The sequence below is a fragment of the Carlito syrichta genome, unplaced genomic scaffold (assembly GCF_000164805.1).
Source record: "Carlito syrichta isolate Samal-C Ts95f unplaced genomic scaffold, Tarsius_syrichta-2.0.1 Scaffold306741, whole genome shotgun sequence".
In the NCBI taxonomy this organism is placed as follows: domain Eukaryota; kingdom Metazoa; phylum Chordata; class Mammalia; order Primates; family Tarsiidae; genus Carlito; species Carlito syrichta.
The window spans coordinates 65,833-76,181 of NW_007250837.1; positions in this window are offsets into that span (position 1 = coordinate 65,833).

The following is a 10,349-nucleotide window of genomic DNA, read 5'->3' on the forward strand; positions in this document are numbered from 1 at the left end:
GAAGTGGTCTTCAAGCAGGATGCATTGCCCAGGCTTCTGAACCAAAGGACAAAAGAAGAATAAATGTTGGAAACTATTTATTTTATTATTCCCAGAGCCAGTGAAAATGATCTAAAATAGCCAAAACAAGTTGAAAAAACAAGAATAAGTTTGGAAGACTTAGGCAATATGTTTTCAAGAATTACAGTGAAACTGAAATAATCAAAATAGTGCCATATTGGCACAAAAATAAATATATATACCAATGAAGCAGAACAGAGTATCCAAAAACAGACGCATACGTATCTAGTCAGTTGGCGTGTGGCAAAGATTTAAAGATCATTCAATGAGAAAGGATAGTCATTTCAAAGCACAGTCGCTGTAACAACCGGGTATCACTTTGAGGGGGGGAAAAAAAAGACCTCAACCATTGCTTCACAATATATATAGCAATTAATACAAACGGTCATAGTTCCTGGTGTAAGAGGAGCTAAAACTCTAATATTTTGAGAAGAAAATCAATGTGACATGAAGTTAGGTAAGGATTTCTTAAAGAGAACAAAAATCCCAGAAACTGTTAGAAAAATATAGTAAAATTGACTTCATTAAAATTAGAAGATTGTGCTGTTCAAAAGATAAAATTAGCTAAATGAAGTCAATGTACAGAGTGAGAGAAAATATTAAAACATACATCAGATGAAAAGCTTAAATCCAAATTATAAAGAAAAGTCTTACAACTTGATAAGAAATGAGAAAACCTCCCAATAAAAAAAGGGCAAAATTTTTTAACAGACACCTTACCAAATGAGATATAGAAATAGCAAAAAAAAAAAAAATATTAAAAGTTGCTCAAAACAATTAGGCCAAGAAAATTAAAAGCCACAGTGAAATATTACTACCAGGTCACTAGCATGACTAAAACTTTAAAACTGGCAGTATAAAAAGTTGGTAAGGATGTAGCATAACTGAAAATCTCATATATTGTTGCTAGTGATGAAAAATTGTGCAGCCACTTCAGAGAATACTCAACAAAAGATCAAATTGACATTGGCTAAAATCCCATATAGTAAGATTTTCTGCTGCTTCAAAACCGACAGATAAATCACAATATCTTGAATTTTAGTCCTGCAAAATTTGACCTACAAAAATTTGGACCCAAGAGAAATAATGAAATATGAAATAAAAATTCAAAATAGGAAAGTGACGGTCCATAAAACTTAACGGGAGAAAATATGTATTAAATAAAATCTATGTATAAAATATAAAAATCAAGTAGTCAATTCCAGTGAAAAAATAGCATGGAAATATAAAAACCATTTAATATATACAATGTTGATCCAGAGCTTGGTTTGGCATTATGGAATCTGAATCAGAAGCCACAATCTTGATGAACATGTATCAATGTCGGCATAATTATAATTTTTATGAAGTTTGTATTTCAAAATCCCATGACAATTTCAGTGCTTTGAGAGGCTGAGATGGGAGGATCACTTGAGGCCAGGCTGGGCAAAACAACAAGACCTCATTTTTACAACAAGTTAAAAAATTAGCTGGGCATGGTGGTGCACACCTCTAGTTGTAGCTACATAGGAGGCTGAGATGGGAGGATTGCTTGAGTCCAGGAATTCAAGGTTGCAGTGAGCTATGATCACCATGTTGAAACACAAAACAAGTAACAAGCACCTAATAACTACTGAGTTAAATAAGACACTTAAATAATAAAATGAGAGACTAATTAGAAATTAATGACAGTGGTGCTCATGAAAATGAGGCCTGCATAAATTTTTATTTTGGAAAAAATCACTTTTTTATTGTCTAATATATCATTAATTTAAAATATATATACAGTAAGCAATGGGAGAGTTTTTTTAATAAAGGATAAAAAGTTGATGCATATATTAGAACAGTTTATACCATTTAGTGAGTTTTTAGTATTTAATTTAGTAATTTAGTAAATTCTCATATCCTCTATTTTTTTACTACCTAAATGCTGAAAGAGCTATTTTCTTTTTCCAGTGTTATCTTGTTTCTGACAATTTCTTATTCAAATACTGAGATCTTTTGATATATATATATATACACATATATATATAATCACATAGATGATATACTGAGATCTTTTGATATATATATATACACATATATATATAATCACATAGATGATATATATTGCATATGTAAATATATAATTTTATTTTTTAGAGATAAAGTCTGACTCTACCCAGCCTGGAATGCCCTGACATGATCATAGTTCACTGCAGCCTTGAATTCCTGGACTCAAGTATTCCATTCCTCACATCTCAGCCTCCCAATCAGCTGGGATTACAGGCACAAACCCTTGCCTCCATGCCCAGTTTTTTGTTATTGTTTGTTTGTTTTTCCTTTTCTGTAGAGACAGGATCCTGTTATTTTTCTCAGGCTAGTCTCAGAAAACTATCCTCAAGCAATAATCCCACCTCTGTCTTCCAAAGTACTAGTATTATAGACAAGACCACAGCACTAAGTCCTGATTTAAAACCTTTACACTAAGTTTTTTGTTTATAAATTTTTAATAAAATTCTAAAATAAATTTTTATAAGTTTTTAAAATAAATTGTTTAATGTATTAAATCTTTGTTGTGTATGGGTCCATAAATAATATAGTATTATAATATATTTGTATGGTAGAATTTCATCCAGCAATAAAAATAAATGACCTTGAGTGGTTTCTCTCACCCACGCCAGCTCTGGTATGTCTCTCTTTCTTCCCTCTCTTCTTTTTCGAATAAACTTTGTTTTGAAACTTTTAAAATAAATAAATAAAAATAAGTAAATGACCTTGAGTAAGATCTTTTAAGTTATATAAATCTCAAAATCTCAGCAAAAATAAGCAAATACAAAAGAATATGGGCAGTATAAAGTCATTTATATTAGGTTTTGAAATAAGAATTGTTCCTTATCAGTATAAAATAATCCTTTCTCCCATTTACATCTTTTTGCATTGAATTGTTGTTTATCTTTTAATATTTAATATTCAGATGTTTGGTTTATTTTATTTTCATTTTCATGCTTTATAAGTGTTGACATGAGTGTGTTTATTCTCTTTAAGTCAACTTTGCTTTAGATATGCTTATTTACACAAAATATTTTGTCTTCTAATTTGCTTATAGTAATTTGCTACACTGGTAATCCCTACCATCAATGTAAGACTTTGTCCTTTAATATGGTAGTTTGACCAATAGCAGATGTAACTAAACATTTAGACATCTTTTTATCGTGCTCTTCCCTGTTATGTCTTTTAAATTTTCTTGCTATTTTTTTTTTGCTTTTGTTCTCTTGCCAAATAAACTACATAATTTTTACTTTTATCATAACCAGCATTTTAATAGGTGCTGGATAGATGGATAGATAGAATGTGTTTTGTTTTTAACTACCAGTTTTTTCTAAGCTTTTCAAAACTATACTTAATTTATATTTCTTGACCTATGCATCTTAGATCGTCATAGTTACGACAAAAGCAATATATTCTGAGTATAGAGTAGAATATTTTAATTACACCTTCATGTTGCCATCTTCTCCTTCCTTTCCCCAATACAGAATTTTAATAGCATAATTTAAAAGAAAATTTAAACATTTTAATTATAATATTATTATAAAATATAGATGTTCTTTTTTGATAAGATAATGCTGACTGCCTTAGATGCCCCAGTAAGATACATGAATGACAAAGTATGGGGAGTGAATCTATGAAAATTCCGGCAGTCAATTGGTCTGGGGCATGTCAAATATCACCTCCCAAGTTAAAGACAATTTGCTATACTAGTAGTCCTTACTGTCAAAAAAAAAAGCACTATGCTTACTTGGCCTGTTTAAATTTTAAGGAGAACATATATCCATATTTGAGTATATTGTTTTAGTTCATTTATGAAGTAACCTTTTGGGCTACAGGGCAGGATGTTCTGCCCCTTAATTTTTTTGACTCAGAGAATTGAAAAGGTCCTCAAAGTGTCTGCAGTTTATTGGGCTGCTGTAAGGAGCAAATTCCAATCAGAAAATCACAAAGAACACCCCTGAGTTTTGCAACAAAACTCTACTCTACTCTGTAAGTAATTCTTTTAAAAAGCAGCTCTCTGCTTGCTATTGGGTCCTGGTGGAGACAATGTTATCAAGTAATCTGAGTCGCTATGAATGAAATGGGTGTTTTCTGTTAAATCAGACTGCAATATCAGGTTCAGCTTGCAGACAACATCATTCAGTGGAAATGATCATATGCAGGAATGGTCCTATGTCAACTGGGATATGCAAATCAATTGCATAAGCAGAAAAGCAATACTTATTTTGACAAAGTATGGTTCTATCATTTTAATAAAATATAAAATCTGCACATAATACAAAAAAACTCTTATCAATAGGTAGTGAACAAGCAACAATGGGACTACACATTTAGAAAAAGGTAGCTGTACAAAATGAGGGGTTATTTTCATAGCCTTTAGCTTGAGGACAAGCGTAGTTAGCTCAGCATATGAGGCAGTGGAGATGCCAGTAGAGAAAAGACCTTAGTCTTTCTGACCTACAGAATTCAAAAACTGATTTGGGAAAACTGTTGAAAGTGTGGGGGAGGGGGGAATTGAAAAGAAATACTGTCAAAAGTCAATAGGAAAGAGTCCAAGAGGGACTTCAAAATATGCCTATTCACATCTCTGCATGACTTAGAAACCATATCTTCATAAAATAGACCTGGAGCAGCCCAGCTAATAACAAACAACCTGACTGAGAGTAACGTCACCATCTAACAGAGTTTTCAGTTCAAGTACAATCAAGATAATTGCCTATAAAAACAAAACAAGCATTGGAAAAAATTTCATAATTTCCAGAGTGTCCCTGAATACAAAGAACCAGGAAAATGGAGCACATTCTTAAGAGAAAAGAAAACCAACTGTGACTCACCCTAAGATGACCCAGATGTTAAGACTAACAATGAAGGATTTTGAAGTGGTTACAATAATTGTTTTCAGTGAAATACAACAAATATGCCCTCAATGTGTATTAAAAATATCACCTTAAAAATAGAAACAATAAAAATGAACCATATGAAAATTCTACAGTGCATAGTTCCATACTCTTAATTGCTGCTTAAAGCAGAAATGTAATACAGATAACAAATAGAGCACCAAGAATGCAAATACATACACACATTGTGTTGCAAGATTTCTACATCTTATGGAAAATAGTAAAATATTAACTGCAAATGGGTGGTAAAAGGCTAAAGTTATGTACCATAATTCCTAGGGCAATAATTAAATAACTATGCGAAGAAATACAGTTAAAAGACAATAGGAAAATTAGATTTGAATTAGAAAAATATTAAACAATTCAAGAACAGACAGGGATAAATAGAAAACAAATAAAAAGATGATAGCTCCAAATCCAGCCATTAGAATAATTACAGTAAATGCTAATGGCCTGAATGGTACAATTAAAGTGAAGAAATTATCAGAATGCATTTTAAAAGTCAAATTATATATTGTCTATAAAAATTATAGATTATGAGAGCGCGGGATGGGTGCCCAGCAGGTTCCCTGATTCTGCGCACCTGCGCCCCACGGGTACGTGTGCACACTGACACACACACACACACACACACACACTTGCCCAAACACACTCATACACGCCTGTGCCACACGCTCGCCAGTTCTCTCTCCCATGCAGGCAGAATGCAGCAGAACCCGGAAAGCGTGTCTCCAGTCGCTGCCTGATTGCACCTTGCTCCCGGGAGCCGGATGCACAGGAGGACACTCCATATAGGATCGTGTCATCAGCACAGAGGTATAACTTGACTTCCTTTTTTCCTATTTGGATACCCCTGAGAAATCTGTGTTCTAAGAAGCTCTCCAGGAACAGAGACCAGAGTTACAGATCTCCCAGACAGAAGGCTAGCTGCCTGCAACAAAAAACAGAGGGGAAAGGCTGGAGATTAGAGCTCAAGGAACTTTATCCACTAAGGGACGAGAGAAAAATCTACGCAAATGAAGAAAAACCAAAAGAAGAATATGGGTCTCTCCCAGACTCCTGGGAGGGCAGACACTGAGAAAACTGACTTCGGAATGCAAACAATGAAGAGCCCCCAGAATGACTGGTCTCAAGCTACAAACCTAGATATCAAGACATTAATGGAGAGATTAAAAAGAATTGAGGAGACTCAAGAAGAAACTAGAAAGGAGCTGATATCTGAGATAAAAGTAATAAAGAATATTGTGAATGAAATAAATAACAAACTGATAAGCATGGAAAGCAGAATTACCCAAGCAGAAGAAAGAATCTCAGAGCTTGAGGACCAAAATATACAACTGAACCAAACTCTCAAAAACACAGAAAACAAGCTCAAAAAGACAGAAAAAAAAACCTAAGAGATGAGCGGTTACTTCAAGAGACAGAACCTAAGAGTAATTGGACTTCCTGAGGCAGAAAGAGAGACAGAGACCACACTGGAACAAACCTTCCATGAGATCACTCAAGAAAACTACGCTTATCTAATCAATGATGCAACATCTCAACACAAGAGATTCAGAGAACCCCTGCAAGACAACAAATGAGAAAAACAACTCCTAGACACATAATAATTCGCCTAAACAAAGTAGGCATAAAAGAAAAAATCCTAAAGGCAGCAAGAGAAAAAGGCCAGATCACCTACCAGGGAAAACCAATTAGAATAGCAGCAGATTTATCTATAGAACCCTGCAGGCTAGGAGAGTGTGGAGCCCTATCTTCAAAGTCCTAAAAGATAAACAATTTCAACCAAGAATAACCTACCCAACCAGATTAAGCTTCATAAGCGAGGGAGAATTAAAATCTTTCCCAGATATCCAATCCGTAAGAACTTACGCTGCCACCAAACCACCTCTACATGAAACACTTAAGAAAGTACTAAACACAGAAGAAAAGGGGAAAAAAAGAACAATGTACTTCACAAAAGTACAGGAAGAAGAATAAAATACACATGAACCAACCCCAAAAACAAAAGAAAGACAATAAACCAAGTGGAAGAACAACTCTATAAAAACCCTATGATAGGGATGAACTCTCACATTTCAATAATTAGCCTGAACATGAATGCACTAAATGCACCACTGAAAAGACATAGAATGGCAAAATGGATAAAATATCACCAGGCAACAATATACTGCCTTTAAGAGACCCATTTCACTAGAAAAGACATGCACAGACTCAAAGTAAGAGGATAGGAAACAAATTTTCAGGTGAATGGAACAAAAAAGAAAGGAGAAGTTGCAATCCTAATTTCAGACAAAATACCATTTAAACTATCAAAAATTAAAAAAGATAGAGAGGGCCACTACATAATGATAAAAGGTTCACTCCACCACCAAGAAATATCTATTCTAAACATATATGCACCTAACATAGGTACACCAACTTTTATAAAGCAACTCCTAGGAAAACTAAAGAAAGATATTGACTCTAACACCATCATAACTGGGGACTTTAATACTCCACTCACAACCCTAGACAGATCATCGGAAAAAAATCAGCAATTAGATCCGGAATCTCAATGTGACTCTGTACCAAATGGACTTAATTGATACCTACAGAACACATCATCCAAAGACTAGAGAATACACATTCTACTCATTACCACATGGAACGTATTCCAAGAGCAACCACATAATTGGCCATAAGTCAAGCATAAGCAAATTCAAAAGGACCAAAATTCTACCATGCACCTTCTCGGACCACAGTGGAATAAAAATAAACATTAACACCAACAAGGCCCCCAAAAACCACAAAGACATGGTCACTAAACAGCATGATGCTAATCAACTCCTGGGTCAATGATGAAATCAAAACAGAGATCAAAAGATACCTGGAAGCAAACGAAAATGAAGAAACATCTTACCAAAATCTCTGGGATGCCTTAAAAGCTGTAGTAAGAGGGGAATTTATATCCCTACAAACACACATGAAGAAAATGGAAGGAGCACAAATTAACAGCCCAACAAGCCATTTAAGGAAGCTGGAAAAGCAAGATCACAAAAACCCTAATTTCAGCAGAAGAATTCAGATCACCAAAATAAAAGCCCAAATCCAGGACATAGAAGACAAAAAGATAATACAAAAAATCAATGAAACAAAAAGCTGGTTCTTCAAAAGGATAAACAAGATCAATGGTCCCCTGGCTAGACTGACCAAGAAAATAAGCACAATCAGAAACACAAAAGATGAAGTCACATCTGACCCTGAAGAAATACAAAAGATCATCAGAGACTACTATGTACACTTGTATGGAAACAAACTTGAAAACCTTTTGGAAATGGAGGGCTTTCTGTCATCACACAACCTACCTAGGTTGAAACAAGAAGAAATTGAGACTCTAAATAGACCAATAACAATCAAGGAAATTGACTATGTAATAAGAAAACTACCTACAAAAAAAAGCCCTGGTCAAGATGGCATTCCAGCAGAATTCTACAAGACATTTAAGGAGGAACTGATTCCAATCCTACTGAAGCTATTTCAGGCGATTGAGAAGGATGGAACTCTCCCCAAATCATTTTGTGAAGCTAACATCACATTGATACCCAAGCCAGGTAAAGATCCAACAAAAAAAGAGAACTACAGGCCAATATCTTTGATGAACATAGACACTAAAATTCTCAACAAGATCCTAGCAAACCGGATTCTACAACACATCTCAAAAATCATCCATCATGACCATGTAGGCTTCATCCCTGGGATGCAGGGTTGGGTCAACATTCGTAAAACAATAAATGGACTTAATTAAATACATCAACAGATGTCAAAACAAAAACCACATAATTATATCATTAGATGCAGAAAAAGCTTTTGATAAAATCCTGCATCCCTTCTTGATAAAAACCCTCGAACATCTAGGCATACAGGGAACATACCTCAAAGTAGTTAAAGCCACCTACGAAAAACCCATAGCCAGCATACTCCTAAACAGACAAAAATTGGAACCCATTTCCCCTGAAAACTGGAACAAGACAAGGATGCCCACTCTCACCCCTCCTGTTCAATATAGTACTGGAAGTTCTGGCTAGAGCAATCAGAGGAGAGAAGGTAGGGGTATCCAAATAGGAAAAGAGGAAGTCAAATTATCTCTCTTTGCAGATGACATGATCGTGTACATTGAAAACCCAAGAGAATCTGTCTAAAACCTCCTTATACTGATAAAGGCCTTCGGCAAAGTCTCAGGATATAAAATAAATGTGCAAAAGACAATCGCATTTCTTTACACCAATAATAAACAGAAACCAAAATAAAAACCACAATTCCATTCACAATAGCCACAAAAAAAATGAAATACCCTGGCATCTTCCTAACCATATATGTGAAAGACCTTTACATTGAAAACTACAAAACTCTGCTCAAAGAAATCAAAGATGACACAAACAAGTGGAAAAATATCCCATGCCCATGGATTGGAAGTATCAACATTGTGAAGATGTCCATCCTACCGAAGGCAATCTACAGATTCAATGCAATACCCATCAAATTATCAGCAACATTCTTCTCAGACCTAGAAAAAACAACACAGGAATTCATATGGAAACACAAACTACCAAGAATAGCCAGCACAATCCTCAGCAAAAAAAAAAAACAAAGCAGGTGGTATCACATTGCCAGACTTCAAACTTTACTATAAAGCTACAATCATCAAAAGAGCTTGGTATTGGTATAGGAATAGGCATATAGATCAATGGAATAGAATTGAGATCCCAGAAGCAAAACCTCATTTTCTCAACCAATTCATCTTCGACAAAGCCTCCACCACCTATCACTGGGGAGAGGAGAACCTATTCAGTAAATGGTGCTGGGAAAACTGGCTGACCATATGCAGAAGATTGAAACAGGACCCCTATCTATCCCCATACACAAAAATAAACTCCAAATGAATCAGAGACCTAAATGTAAAACCTCAAACCATAAGAACCTTAGAAAATGAAGGACACAGCCTCATGGAAATTGGAACTGGCATCCAATTCCTGAACAAAACTCGAAACCCACAGGCCATAAGGGATAAGATAGACAAGTGGGACCTCATTAAACTGACAAGCTTCTGCAAAGCCAAAGAAACCATCAAGAGAGCAGGGAGACAACCCACAGACTGGGAAAAAGTATTTGCCAACTCCAGGTCTGACAAAGGCTTAACATCTTGGATCTACAAGGAACCCAAATGTGCTGAAAAGAAAAAAACAAACAACCCCATTATAAAATAGGCAAAAGATATGAACAGACACTTCTCAAAGGAAGACATCCGAGCAGCCAACAGACACATGAAGAAAAGCTCAACCTCACTAATCATCAGGGGAGATGCAAATCAAAACCACACTGAGATACCACCTAACTCCCAGT